The sequence below is a fragment of the Oncorhynchus mykiss genome, chromosome 17 (assembly GCF_057628025.1).
Source record: "Oncorhynchus mykiss isolate SJ-2025 chromosome 17, ASM5762802v1, whole genome shotgun sequence".
NCBI lineage: Eukaryota > Metazoa > Chordata > Actinopteri > Salmoniformes > Salmonidae > Oncorhynchus > Oncorhynchus mykiss.
This window is the reverse complement of record NC_143038.1, coordinates 43,092,204-43,105,662: the sequence shown is the minus strand read 5'-3', so window position 1 is coordinate 43,105,662 and position 13,459 is coordinate 43,092,204. Positions and strand designations below refer to the sequence as shown.

General features: G+C 43.2%; 11 non-coding genes and 11 pseudogenes across 11 annotated transcripts; all 22 read right to left on the bottom strand.

Annotated features, from left to right (window-relative positions):
* Window positions 1-36: 36 nt before the first annotated feature.
* LOC118955857 (U4 spliceosomal RNA) lies at window positions 37-178 on the bottom strand. The gene has a single exon (XR_005045638.2). It is a non-coding gene; the product is annotated as a U4 spliceosomal RNA (small nuclear RNA).
* Window positions 179-596: 418 nt separating this feature from the next.
* Window positions 597-718, bottom strand: LOC149975991 (U4 spliceosomal RNA; annotated as a pseudogene).
* A 591-nt stretch (window positions 719-1,309) lies between these two features.
* Window positions 1,310-1,451, bottom strand: LOC118955881 (U4 spliceosomal RNA). The gene has a single exon (XR_005045662.2). It is a non-coding gene; the product is annotated as a U4 spliceosomal RNA (small nuclear RNA).
* Window positions 1,452-1,869: 418 nt separating this feature from the next.
* Window positions 1,870-1,991, bottom strand: LOC149975990 (U4 spliceosomal RNA; annotated as a pseudogene).
* A 591-nt stretch (window positions 1,992-2,582) lies between these two features.
* LOC118955910 (U4 spliceosomal RNA) lies at window positions 2,583-2,724 on the bottom strand. Its single transcript, XR_005045689.1, has one exon. It is a non-coding gene; the product is annotated as a U4 spliceosomal RNA (small nuclear RNA).
* A 418-nt stretch (window positions 2,725-3,142) lies between these two features.
* On the bottom strand, window positions 3,143-3,264 carry LOC149975989 (U4 spliceosomal RNA; annotated as a pseudogene).
* Window positions 3,265-3,855: 591 nt separating this feature from the next.
* On the bottom strand, window positions 3,856-3,997 carry LOC118955909 (U4 spliceosomal RNA). The gene has a single exon (XR_005045688.2). It is a non-coding gene; the product is annotated as a U4 spliceosomal RNA (small nuclear RNA).
* A 418-nt stretch (window positions 3,998-4,415) lies between these two features.
* On the bottom strand, window positions 4,416-4,537 carry LOC149975988 (U4 spliceosomal RNA; annotated as a pseudogene).
* Window positions 4,538-5,128: 591 nt separating this feature from the next.
* On the bottom strand, window positions 5,129-5,270 carry LOC118955908 (U4 spliceosomal RNA). The gene has a single exon (XR_005045687.2). It is a non-coding gene; the product is annotated as a U4 spliceosomal RNA (small nuclear RNA).
* Window positions 5,271-5,688: 418 nt separating this feature from the next.
* On the bottom strand, window positions 5,689-5,810 carry LOC149975987 (U4 spliceosomal RNA; annotated as a pseudogene).
* Window positions 5,811-6,401: 591 nt separating this feature from the next.
* On the bottom strand, window positions 6,402-6,543 carry LOC118955906 (U4 spliceosomal RNA). Its single transcript, XR_005045685.1, has one exon. It is a non-coding gene; the product is annotated as a U4 spliceosomal RNA (small nuclear RNA).
* Window positions 6,544-6,961: 418 nt separating this feature from the next.
* On the bottom strand, window positions 6,962-7,083 carry LOC149975986 (U4 spliceosomal RNA; annotated as a pseudogene).
* A 591-nt stretch (window positions 7,084-7,674) lies between these two features.
* LOC118961001 (U4 spliceosomal RNA) lies at window positions 7,675-7,816 on the bottom strand. Its single transcript, XR_005048869.2, has one exon. It is a non-coding gene; the product is annotated as a U4 spliceosomal RNA (small nuclear RNA).
* A 418-nt stretch (window positions 7,817-8,234) lies between these two features.
* LOC149975985 (U4 spliceosomal RNA) lies at window positions 8,235-8,356 on the bottom strand (annotated as a pseudogene).
* A 591-nt stretch (window positions 8,357-8,947) lies between these two features.
* LOC118960985 (U4 spliceosomal RNA) lies at window positions 8,948-9,089 on the bottom strand. Its single transcript, XR_005048853.2, has one exon. It is a non-coding gene; the product is annotated as a U4 spliceosomal RNA (small nuclear RNA).
* Window positions 9,090-9,507: 418 nt separating this feature from the next.
* On the bottom strand, window positions 9,508-9,629 carry LOC149975984 (U4 spliceosomal RNA; annotated as a pseudogene).
* A 591-nt stretch (window positions 9,630-10,220) lies between these two features.
* LOC118955903 (U4 spliceosomal RNA) lies at window positions 10,221-10,362 on the bottom strand. Its single transcript, XR_005045682.1, has one exon. It is a non-coding gene; the product is annotated as a U4 spliceosomal RNA (small nuclear RNA).
* A 418-nt stretch (window positions 10,363-10,780) lies between these two features.
* Window positions 10,781-10,902, bottom strand: LOC149975983 (U4 spliceosomal RNA; annotated as a pseudogene).
* Window positions 10,903-11,493: 591 nt separating this feature from the next.
* LOC118955873 (U4 spliceosomal RNA) lies at window positions 11,494-11,635 on the bottom strand. The gene has a single exon (XR_005045654.2). It is a non-coding gene; the product is annotated as a U4 spliceosomal RNA (small nuclear RNA).
* A 418-nt stretch (window positions 11,636-12,053) lies between these two features.
* On the bottom strand, window positions 12,054-12,175 carry LOC149975982 (U4 spliceosomal RNA; annotated as a pseudogene).
* A 591-nt stretch (window positions 12,176-12,766) lies between these two features.
* On the bottom strand, window positions 12,767-12,908 carry LOC118955880 (U4 spliceosomal RNA). Its single transcript, XR_005048868.2, has one exon. It is a non-coding gene; the product is annotated as a U4 spliceosomal RNA (small nuclear RNA).
* A 418-nt stretch (window positions 12,909-13,326) lies between these two features.
* On the bottom strand, window positions 13,327-13,448 carry LOC149975981 (U4 spliceosomal RNA; annotated as a pseudogene).
* Between the last annotated feature and the right edge of the window lie 11 nt (window positions 13,449-13,459).

Below are 13,459 nucleotides of genomic sequence, written 5' to 3'. Positions count from 1 at the left end.
GTCTTGTCACTATCTTCTCTTTCACATGTATAGCAGTCTCACATGAGACTATCAAAAATTGCCAAGGCTGACTATATTTCAAGTCATCCCAAGCGGGGTATTGGGTTAAGTTTTCAACCAGCAATAATCACGCCTCAGATGGACTTCATAGGCTATGATATCGCCTCTGCGAAAGAATGATATATTACAGCTACTCAAACTGTTTACAGTGTTTTGCACAGCTTCTCCTTTAACGGTAATATTGTGTTTTAACATTGCAATGTCTAGCAGTTCGCCCCCTACCTACCACTTTGGTGGATTCTTGATGACATGTCATTCATGGCAAGGTGGGGTACTTATTCAATAGATGTTACCTTTTTCCAGTAGTAAAAAAAACAATATCGAGAGCAAAGCATTTTGGGTAATCTGCACCACTGGCTCAGCTGCAATGGGTCGCAAACCCAAAACCTTTTCAACTCAACCTTGCCACCGCTGCCTCTAGTGGAAGTGTATAACGTGGCTAAGGGTACCTTACTTCTTGCAAGAATTAGAGGCAGTGTGGGGGGCAAAACTGGAATTGTGGACCAATACCACCTGTTGCTGAACCTATTCTCCCCAAGACTACTTCTGACTATATTTCATGTCGTTCCAATGTAAAGTTTTGGGTTAAGTTGTCACCCAACAATAACCACTCCTCGGATGGACCTCATAGGCTATGATAATGCCACTGCGATAGAATAGCAGAAATCTGCTATTCAAACTGCTTGCAGTATCTCGCACAGCTTCTCGGCAAACTGTATTATTTTTTGTTACATTGGTATGTCTAGCAGTTCGCCCCCTACCTAACACTGGTGGATTCTCGATTACATGTAATTAATGGCAAGGTGGGGTACTTGTTCAATAGATGTTCCCTTTTTTCCTGGACAAAACCAATATCGAGAGCAAAGCACTTTGGGTAATCAGCACCGCTGGCTCAGCTGCAATGGGGGACGAACCCAAAACCTTTTCATGTAAATCTTGCCATAGCTGCCTCTAGAGGAGGCAAGACAAAGTGGGTCAAGTGGCTTTGGGTAACATACTACTTGCAACAATTCGAGGCAGTGTGGGGGCAAAGCTGAAACTGTGGGCCCAAACCCGCTGTTGCTGAGTTCATTCTCCCGAACCCTACTTCTGACACAGCATATACTACTGACACCTTTTTTCTGTTTCTACCTAGTTGCAAGATAATGTTCAACTGTCAGCTGAAGCATCAAAAAGGTTATATAATAAATGAGCTGGATGCAGCCCATGTTTGGTCTTGTCACTATCTTCTCTTTCACATGTATAGCAGTCTCACATGAGACTATCAAAAATTGCCAAGGCTGACTATATTTCAAGTCATCCCAAGCGGGGTATTGGGTTAAGTTTTCAACCAGCAATAATCACGCCTCAGATGGACTTCATAGGCTATGATATCGCCTCTGCGAAAGAATGATATATTACAGCTACTCAAACTGTTTACAGTGTTTTGCACAGCTTCTCCTTTAACGGTAATATTGTGTTTTAACATTGCAATGTCTAGCAGTTCGCCCCCTACCTACCACTTTGGTGGATTCTTGATGACATGTCATTCATGGCAAGGTGGGGTACTTATTCAATAGATGTTACCTTTTTCCAGTAGTAAAAAAAACAATATCGAGAGCAAAGCATTTTGGGTAATCTGCACCACTGGCTCAGCTGCAATGGGTCGCAAACCCAAAACCTTTTCAACTCAACCTTGCCACCGCTGCCTCTAGTGGAAGTGTATAACGTGGCTAAGGGTACCTTACTTCTTGCAAGAATTAGAGGCAGTGTGGGGGGCAAAACTGGAATTGTGGACCAATACCACCTGTTGCTGAACCTATTCTCCCCAAGACTACTTCTGACTATATTTCATGTCGTTCCAATGTAAAGTTTTGGGTTAAGTTGTCACCCAACAATAACCACTCCTCGGATGGACCTCATAGGCTATGATAATGCCACTGCGATAGAATATCAGAAATCTGCTATTCAAACTGCTTGCAGTATCTCGCACAGCTTCTCGGCAAACTGTATTATTTTTTGTTACATTGGTATGTCTAGCAGTTCGCCCCCTACCTAACACTGGTGGATTCTCGATTACATGTAATTAATGGCAAGGTGGGGTACTTGTTCAATAGATGTTCCCTTTTTTCCTGGACAAAACCAATATCGAGAGCAAAGCACTTTGGGTAATCAGCACCGCTGGCTCAGCTGCAATGGGGGACGAACCCAAAACCTTTTCATGTAAATCTTGCCATAGCTGCCTCTAGAGGAGGCAAGACAAAGTGGGTCAAGTGGCTTTGGGTAACATACTACTTGCAACAATTCGAGGCAGTGTGGGGGCAAAGCTGAAACTGTGGGCCCAAACCCGCTGTTGCTGAGTTCATTCTCCCGAACCCTACTTCTGACACAGCATATACTACTGACACCTTTTTTCTGTTTCTACCTAGTTGCAAGATAATGTTCAACTGTCAGCTGAAGCATCAAAAAGGTTATATAATAAATGAGCTGGATGCAGCCCATGTTTGGTCTTGTCACTATCTTCTCTTTCACATGTATAGCAGTCTCACATGAGACTATCAAAAATTGCCAAGGCTGACTATATTTCAAGTCATCCCAAGCGGGGTATTGGGTTAAGTTTTCAACCAGCAATAATCACGCCTCAGATGGACTTCATAGGCTATGATATCGCCTCTGCGAAAGAATGATATATTACAGCTACTCAAACTGTTTACAGTGTTTTGCACAGCTTCTCCTTTAACGGTAATATTGTGTTTTAACATTGCAATGTCTAGCAGTTCGCCCCCTACCTACCACTTTGGTGGATTCTTGATGACATGTCATTCATGGCAAGGTGGGGTACTTATTCAATAGATGTTACCTTTTTCCAGTAGTAAAAAAAACAATATCGAGAGCAAAGCATTTTGGGTAATCTGCACCACTGGCTCAGCTGCAATGGGTCGCAAACCCAAAACCTTTTCAACTCAACCTTGCCACCGCTGCCTCTAGTGGAAGTGTATAACGTGGCTAAGGGTACCTTACTTCTTGCAAGAATTAGAGGCAGTGTGGGGGGCAAAACTGGAATTGTGGACCAATACCACCTGTTGCTGAACCTATTCTCCCCAAGACTACTTCTGACTATATTTCATGTCGTTCCAATGTAAAGTTTTGGGTTAAGTTGTCACCCAACAATAACCACTCCTCGGATGGACCTCATAGGCTATGATAATGCCACTGCGATAGAATATCAGAAATCTGCTATTCAAACTGCTTGCAGTATCTCGCACAGCTTCTCGGCAAACTGTATTATTTTTTGTTACATTGGTATGTCTAGCAGTTCGCCCCCTACCTAACACTGGTGGATTCTCGATTACATGTAATTAATGGCAAGGTGGGGTACTTGTTCAATAGATGTTCCCTTTTTTCCTGGACAAAACCAATATCGAGAGCAAAGCACTTTGGGTAATCAGCACCGCTGGCTCAGCTGCAATGGGGGACGAACCCAAAACCTTTTCATGTAAATCTTGCCATAGCTGCCTCTAGAGGAGGCAAGACAAAGTGGGTCAAGTGGCTTTGGGTAACATACTACTTGCAACAATTCGAGGCAGTGTGGGGGCAAAGCTGAAACTGTGGGCCCAAACCCGCTGTTGCTGAGTTCATTCTCCCGAACCCTACTTCTGACACAGCATATACTACTGACACCTTTTTTCTGTTTCTACCTAGTTGCAAGATAATGTTCAACTGTCAGCTGAAGCATCAAAAAGGTTATATAATAAATGAGCTGGATGCAGCCCATGTTTGGTCTTGTCACTATCTTCTCTTTCACATGTATAGCAGTCTCACATGAGACTATCAAAAATTGCCAAGGCTGACTATATTTCAAGTCATCCCAAGCGGGGTATTGGGTTAAGTTTTCAACCAGCAATAATCACGCCTCAGATGGACTTCATAGGCTATGATATCGCCTCTGCGAAAGAAAGATATATTACAGCTACTCAAACTGTTTACAGTGTTTTGCACAGCTTCTCCTTTAACGGTAATATTGTGTTTTAACATTGCAATGTCTAGCAGTTCGCCCCCTACCTACCACTTTGGTGGATTCTTGATGACATGTCATTCATGGCAAGGTGGGGTACTTATTCAATAGATGTTACCTTTTTCCAGTAGTAAAAAAAACAATATCGAGAGCAAAGCATTTTGGGTAATCTGCACCACTGGCTCAGCTGCAATGGGTCGCAAACCCAAAACCTTTTCAACTCAACCTTGCCACCGCTGCCTCTAGTGGAAGTGTATAACGTGGCTAAGGGTACCTTACTTCTTGCAAGAATTAGAGGCAGTGTGGGGGGCAAAACTGGAATTGTGGACCAATACCACCTGTTGCTGAACCTATTCTCCCCAAGACTACTTCTGACTATATTTCATGTCGTTCCAATGTAAAGTTTTGGGTTAAGTTGTCACCCAACAATAACCACTCCTCGGATGGACCTCATAGGCTATGATAATGCCACTGCGATAGAATATCAGAAATCTGCTATTCAAACTGCTTGCAGTATCTCGCACAGCTTCTCGGCAAACTGTATTATTTTTTGTTACATTGGTATGTCTAGCAGTTCGCCCCCTACCTAACACTGGTGGATTCTCGATTACATGTAATTAATGGCAAGGTGGGGTACTTGTTCAATAGATGTTCCCTTTTTTCCTGGACAAAACCAATATCGAGAGCAAAGCACTTTGGGTAATCAGCACCGCTGGCTCAGCTGCAATGGGGGACGAACCCAAAACCTTTTCATGTAAATCTTGCCATAGCTGCCTCTAGAGGAGGCAAGACAAAGTGGGTCAAGTGGCTTTGGGTAACATACTACTTGCAACAATTCGAGGCAGTGTGGGGGCAAAGCTGAAACTGTGGGCCCAAACCCGCTGTTGCTGAGTTCATTCTCCCGAACCCTACTTCTGACACAGCATATACTACTGACACCTTTTTTCTGTTTCTACCTAGTTGCAAGATAATGTTCAACTGTCAGCTGAAGCATCAAAAAGGTTATATAATAAATGAGCTGGATGCAGCCCATGTTTGGTCTTGTCACTATCTTCTCTTTCACATGTATAGCAGTCTCACATGAGACTATCAAAAATTGCCAAGGCTGACTATATTTCAAGTCATCCCAAGCGGGGTATTGGGTTAAGTTTTCAACCAGCAATAATCACGCCTCAGATGGACTTCATAGGCTATGATATCGCCTCTGCGAAAGAAAGATATATTACAGCTACTCAAACTGTTTACAGTGTTTTGCACAGCTTCTCCTTTAACGGTAATATTGTGTTTTAACATTGCAATGTCTAGCAGTTCGCCCCCTACCTACCACTTTGGTGGATTCTTGATGACATGTCATTCATGGCAAGGTGGGGTACTTATTCAATAGATGTTACCTTTTTCCAGTAGTAAAAAAAACAATATCGAGAGCAAAGCATTTTGGGTAATCTGCACCACTGGCTCAGCTGCAATGGGTCGCAAACCCAAAACCTTTTCAACTCAACCTTGCCACCGCTGCCTCTAGTGGAAGTGTATAACGTGGCTAAGGGTACCTTACTTCTTGCAAGAATTAGAGGCAGTGTGGGGGGCAAAACTGGAATTGTGGACCAATACCACCTGTTGCTGAACCTATTCTCCCCAAGACTACTTCTGACTATATTTCATGTCGTTCCAATGTAAAGTTTTGGGTTAAGTTGTCACCCAACAATAACCACTCCTCGGATGGACCTCATAGGCTATGATAATGCCACTGCGATAGAATATCAGAAATCTGCTATTCAAACTGCTTGCAGTATCTCGCACAGCTTCTCGGCAAACTGTATTATTTTTTGTTACATTGGTATGTCTAGCAGTTCGCCCCCTACCTAACACTGGTGGATTCTCGATTACATGTAATTAATGGCAAGGTGGGGTACTTGTTCAATAGATGTTCCCTTTTTTCCTGGACAAAACCAATATCGAGAGCAAAGCACTTTGGGTAATCAGCACCGCTGGCTCAGCTGCAATGGGGGACGAACCCAAAACCTTTTCATGTAAATCTTGCCATAGCTGCCTCTAGAGGAGGCAAGACAAAGTGGGTCAAGTGGCTTTGGGTAACATACTACTTGCAACAATTCGAGGCAGTGTGGGGGCAAAGCTGAAACTGTGGGCCCAAACCCGCTGTTGCTGAGTTCATTCTCCCGAACCCTACTTCTGACACAGCATATACTACTGACACCTTTTTTCTGTTTCTACCTAGTTGCAAGATAATGTTCAACTGTCAGCTGAAGCATCAAAAAGGTTATATAATAAATGAGCTGGATGCAGCCCATGTTTGGTCTTGTCACTATCTTCTCTTTCACATGTATAGCAGTCTCACATGAGACTATCAAAAATTGCCAAGGCTGACTATATTTCAAGTCATCCCAAGCGGGGTATTGGGTTAAGTTTTCAACCAGCAATAATCACGCCTCAGATGGACTTCATAGGCTATGATATCGCCTCTGCGAAAGAATGATATATTACAGCTACTCAAACTGTTTACAGTGTTTTGCACAGCTTCTCCTTTAACGGTAATATTGTGTTTTAACATTGCAATGTCTAGCAGTTCGCCCCCTACCTACCACTTTGGTGGATTCTTGATGACATGTCATTCATGGCAAGGTGGGGTACTTATTCAATAGATGTTACCTTTTTCCAGTAGTAAAAAAAACAATATCGAGAGCAAAGCATTTTGGGTAATCTGCACCACTGGCTCAGCTGCAATGGGTCGCAAACCCAAAACCTTTTCAACTCAACCTTGCCACCGCTGCCTCTAGTGGAAGTGTATAACGTGGCTAAGGGTACCTTACTTCTTGCAAGAATTAGAGGCAGTGTGGGGGGCAAAACTGGAATTGTGGACCAATACCACCTGTTGCTGAACCTATTCTCCCCAAGACTACTTCTGACTATATTTCATGTCGTTCCAATGTAAAGTTTTGGGTTAAGTTGTCACCCAACAATAACCACTCCTCGGATGGACCTCATAGGCTATGATAATGCCACTGCGATAGAATATCAGAAATCTGCTATTCAAACTGCTTGCAGTATCTCGCACAGCTTCTCGGCAAACTGTATTATTTTTTGTTACATTGGTATGTCTAGCAGTTCGCCCCCTACCTAACACTGGTGGATTCTCGATTACATGTAATTAATGGCAAGGTGGGGTACTTGTTCAATAGATGTTCCCTTTTTTCCTGGACAAAACCAATATCGAGAGCAAAGCACTTTGGGTAATCAGCACCGCTGGCTCAGCTGCAATGGGGGACGAACCCAAAACCTTTTCATGTAAATCTTGCCATAGCTGCCTCTAGAGGAGGCAAGACAAAGTGGGTCAAGTGGCTTTGGGTAACATACTACTTGCAACAATTCGAGGCAGTGTGGGGGCAAAGCTGAAACTGTGGGCCCAAACCCGCTGTTGCTGAGTTCATTCTCCCGAACCCTACTTCTGACACAGCATATACTACTGACACCTTTTTTCTGTTTCTACCTAGTTGCAAGATAATGTTCAACTGTCAGCTGAAGCATCAAAAAGGTTATATAATAAATGAGCTGGATGCAGCCCATGTTTGGTCTTGTCACTATCTTCTCTTTCACATGTATAGCAGTCTCACATGAGACTATCAAAAATTGCCAAGGCTGACTATATTTCAAGTCATCCCAAGCGGGGTATTGGGTTAAGTTTTCAACCAGCAATAATCACGCCTCAGATGGACTTCATAGGCTATGATATCGCCTCTGCGAAAGAAAGATATATTACAGCTACTCAAACTGTTTACAGTGTTTTGCACAGCTTCTCCTTTAACGGTAATATTGTGTTTTAACATTGCAATGTCTAGCAGTTCGCCCCCTACCTACCACTTTGGTGGATTCTTGATGACATGTCATTCATGGCAAGGTGGGGTACTTATTCAATAGATGTTACCTTTTTCCAGTAGTAAAAAAAACAATATCGAGAGCAAAGCATTTTGGGTAATCTGCACCACTGGCTCAGCTGCAATGGGTCGCAAACCCAAAACCTTTTCAACTCAACCTTGCCACCGCTGCCTCTAGTGGAAGTGTATAACGTGGCTAAGGGTACCTTACTTCTTGCAAGAATTAGAGGCAGTGTGGGGGGCAAAACTGGAATTGTGGACCAATACCACCTGTTGCTGAACCTATTCTCCCCAAGACTACTTCTGACTATATTTCATGTCGTTCCAATGTAAAGTTTTGGGTTAAGTTGTCACCCAACAATAACCACTCCTCGGATGGACCTCATAGGCTATGATAATGCCACTGCGATAGAATATCAGAAATCTGCTATTCAAACTGCTTGCAGTATCTCGCACAGCTTCTCGGCAAACTGTATTATTTTTTGTTACATTGGTATGTCTAGCAGTTCGCCCCCTACCTAACACTGGTGGATTCTCGATTACATGTAATTAATGGCAAGGTGGGGTACTTGTTCAATAGATGTTCCCTTTTTTCCTGGACAAAACCAATATCGAGAGCAAAGCACTTTGGGTAATCAGCACCGCTGGCTCAGCTGCAATGGGGGACGAACCCAAAACCTTTTCATGTAAATCTTGCCATAGCTGCCTCTAGAGGAGGCAAGACAAAGTGGGTCAAGTGGCTTTGGGTAACATACTACTTGCAACAATTCGAGGCAGTGTGGGGGCAAAGCTGAAACTGTGGGCCCAAACCCGCTGTTGCTGAGTTCATTCTCCCGAACCCTACTTCTGACACAGCATATACTACTGACACCTTTTTTCTGTTTCTACCTAGTTGCAAGATAATGTTCAACTGTCAGCTGAAGCATCAAAAAGGTTATATAATAAATGAGCTGGATGCAGCCCATGTTTGGTCTTGTCACTATCTTCTCTTTCACATGTATAGCAGTCTCACATGAGACTATCAAAAATTGCCAAGGCTGACTATATTTCAAGTCATCCCAAGCGGGGTATTGGGTTAAGTTTTCAACCAGCAATAATCACGCCTCAGATGGACTTCATAGGCTATGATATCGCCTCTGCGAAAGAAAGATATATTACAGCTACTCAAACTGTTTACAGTGTTTTGCACAGCTTCTCCTTTAACGGTAATATTGTGTTTTAACATTGCAATGTCTAGCAGTTCGCCCCCTACCTACCACTTTGGTGGATTCTTGATGACATGTCATTCATGGCAAGGTGGGGTACTTATTCAATAGATGTTACCTTTTTCCAGTAGTAAAAAAAACAATATCGAGAGCAAAGCATTTTGGGTAATCTGCACCACTGGCTCAGCTGCAATGGGTCGCAAACCCAAAACCTTTTCAACTCAACCTTGCCACCGCTGCCTCTAGTGGAAGTGTATAACGTGGCTAAGGGTACCTTACTTCTTGCAAGAATTAGAGGCAGTGTGGGGGGCAAAACTGGAATTGTGGACCAATACCACCTGTTGCTGAACCTATTCTCCCCAAGACTACTTCTGACTATATTTCATGTCGTTCCAATGTAAAGTTTTGGGTTAAGTTGTCACCCAACAATAACCACTCCTCGGATGGACCTCATAGGCTATGATAATGCCACTGCGATAGAATATCAGAAATCTGCTATTCAAACTGCTTGCAGTATCTCGCACAGCTTCTCGGCAAACTGTATTATTTTTTGTTACATTGGTATGTCTAGCAGTTCGCCCCCTACCTAACACTGGTGGATTCTCGATTACATGTAATTAATGGCAAGGTGGGGTACTTGTTCAATAGATGTTCCCTTTTTTCCTGGACAAAACCAATATCGAGAGCAAAGCACTTTGGGTAATCAGCACCGCTGGCTCAGCTGCAATGGGGGACGAACCCAAAACCTTTTCATGTAAATCTTGCCATAGCTGCCTCTAGAGGAGGCAAGACAAAGTGGGTCAAGTGGCTTTGGGTAACATACTACTTGCAACAATTCGAGGCAGTGTGGGGGCAAAGCTGAAACTGTGGGCCCAAACCCGCTGTTGCTGAGTTCATTCTCCCGAACCCTACTTCTGACACAGCATATACTACTGACACCTTTTTTCTGTTTCTACCTAGTTGCAAGATAATGTTCAACTGTCAGCTGAAGCATCAAAAAGGTTATATAATAAATGAGCTGGATGCAGCCCATGTTTGGTCTTGTCACTATCTTCTCTTTCACATGTATAGCAGTCTCACATGAGACTATCAAAAATTGCCAAGGCTGACTATATTTCAAGTCATCCCAAGCGGGGTATTGGGTTAAGTTTTCAACCAGCAATAATCACGCCTCAGATGGACTTCATAGGCTATGATATCGCCTCTGCGAAAGAATGATATATTACAGCTACTCAAACTGTTTACAGTGTTTTGCACAGCTTCTCCTTTAACGGTAATATTGTGTTTTAACATTGCAATGTCTAGCAGTTCGCCCCCTACCTACCGCTTTGGTGGATTCTTGATGACATGTCATTCATGGCAAGGTGGGGTACTTATTCAATAGATGTTACCTTTTTCCAGTAGTAAAAAAAACAATATCGAGAGCAAAGCATTTTGGGTAATCTGCACCACTGGCTCAGCTGCAATGGGTCGCAAACCCAAAACCTTTTCAACTCAACCTTGCCACCGCTGCCTCTAGTGGAAGTGTATAACGTGGCTAAGGGTACCTTACTTCTTGCAAGAATTAGAGGCAGTGTGGGGGGCAAAACTGGAATTGTGGACCAATACCACCTGTTGCTGAACCTATTCTCCCCAAGACTACTTCTGACTATATTTCATGTCGTTCCAATGTAAAGTTTTGGGTTAAGTTGTCACCCAACAATAACCACTCCTCGGATGGACCTCATAGGCTATGATAATGCCACTGCGATAGAATATCAGAAATCTGCTATTCAAACTGCTTGCAGTATCTCGCACAGCTTCTCGGCAAACTGTATTATTTTTTGTTACATTGGTATGTCTAGCAGTTCGCCCCCTACCTAACACTGGTGGATTCTCGATTACATGTAATTAATGGCAAGGTGGGGTACTTGTTCAATAGATGTTCCCTTTTTTCCTGGACAAAACCAATATCGAGAGCAAAGCACTTTGGGTAATCAGCACCGCTGGCTCAGCTGCAATGGGGGACGAACCCAAAACCTTTTCATGTAAATCTTGCCATAGCTGCCTCTAGAGGAGGCAAGACAAAGTGGGTCAAGTGGCTTTGGGTAACATACTACTTGCAACAATTCGAGGCAGTGTGGGGGCAAAGCTGAAACTGTGGGCCCAAACCCGCTGTTGCTGAGTTCATTCTCCCGAACCCTACTTCTGACACAGCATATACTACTGACACCTTTTTTCTGTTTCTACCTAGTTGCAAGATAATGTTCAACTGTCAGCTGAAGCATCAAAAAGGTTATATAATAAATGAGCTGGATGCAGCCCATGTTTGGTCTTGTCACTATCTTCTCTTTCACATGTATAGCAGTCTCACATGAGACTATCAAAAATTGCCAAGGCTGACTATATTTCAAGTCATCCCAAGCGGGGTATTGGGTTAAGTTTTCAACCAGCAATAATCACGCCTCAGATGGACTTCATAGGCTATGATATCGCCTCTGCGAAAGAATGATATATTACAGCTACTCAAACTGTTTACAGTGTTTTGCACAGCTTCTCCTTTAACGGTAATATTGTGTTTTAACATTGCAATGTCTAGCAGTTCGCCCCCTACCTACCGCTTTGGTGGATTCTTGATGACATGTCATTCATGGCAAGGTGGGGTACTTATTCAATAGATGTTACCTTTTTCCAGTAGTAAAAAAAACAATATCGAGAGCAAAGCATTTTGGGTAATCTGCACCACTGGCTCAGCTGCAATGGGTCGCAAACCCAAAACCTTTTCAACTCAACCTTGCCACCGCTGCCTCTAGTGGAAGTGTATAACGTGGCTAAGGGTACCTTACTTCTTGCAAGAATTAGAGGCAGTGTGGGGGGCAAAACTGGAATTGTGGACCAATACCACCTGTTGCTGAACCTATTCTCCCCAAGACTACTTCTGACTATATTTCATGTCGTTCCAATGTAAAGTTTTGGGTTAAGTTGTCACCCAACAATAACCACTCCTCGGATGGACCTCATAGGCTATGATAATGCCACTGCGATAGAATATCAGAAATCTGCTATTCAAACTGCTTGCAGTATCTCGCACAGCTTCTCGGCAAACTGTATTATTTTTTGTTACATTGGTATGTCTAGCAGTTCGCCCCCTACCTAACACTGGTGGATTCTCGATTACATGTAATTAATGGCAAGGTGGGGTACTTGTTCAATAGATGTTCCCTTTTTTCCTGGACAAAACCAATATCGAGAGCAAAGCACTTTGGGTAATCAGCACCGCTGGCTCAGCTGCAATGGGGGACGAACCCAAAACCTTTTCATGTAAATCTTGCCATAGCTGCCTCTAGAGGAGGCAAGACAAAGTGGGTCAAGTGGCTTTGGGTAACATACTACTTGCAACAATTCGAGGCAGTGTGGGGGCAAAGCTGAAACTGTGGGCCCAAACCCGCTGTTGCTGAGTTCATTCTCCCGAACCCTACTTCTGACACAGCATATACTACTGACACCTTTTTTCTGTTTCTACCTAGTTGCAAGATAATGTTCAACTGTCAGCTGAAGCATCAAAAAGGTTATATAATAAATGAGCTGGATGCAGCCCATGTTTGGTCTTGTCACTATCTTCTCTTTCACATGTATAGCAGTCTCACATGAGACTATCAAAAATTGCCAAGGCTGACTATATTTCAAGTCATCCCAAGCGGGGTATTGGGTTAAGTTTTCAACCAGCAATAATCACGCCTCAGATGGACTTCATAGGCTATGATATCGCCTCTGCGAAAGAATGATATATTACAGCTACTCAAACTGTTTACAGTGTTTTGCACAGCTTCTCCTTTAACGGTAATATTGTGTTTTAACATTGCAATGTCTAGCAGTTCGCCCCCTACCTACCACTTTGGTGGATTCTTGATGACATGTCATTCATGGCAAGGTGGGGTACTTATTCAATAGATGTTACCTTTTTCCAGTAGTAAAAAAAACAATATCGAGAGCAAAGCATTTTGGGTAATCTGCACCACTGGCTCAGCTGCAATGGGTCGCAAACCCAAAACCTTTTCAACTCAACCTTGCCACCGCTGCCTCTAGTGGAAGTGTATAACGTGGCTAAGGGTACCTTACTTCTTGCAAGAATTAGAGGCAGTGTGGGGGGCAAAACTGGAATTGTGGACCAATACCACCTGTTGCTGAACCTATTCTCCCCAAGACTACTTCTGACTATATTTCATGTCGTTCCAATGTAAAGTTTTGGGTTAAGTTGTCACCCAACAATAACCACTCCTCGGATGGACCTCATAGGCTATGATAATGCCACTGCGATAGAATATCAGAAATCT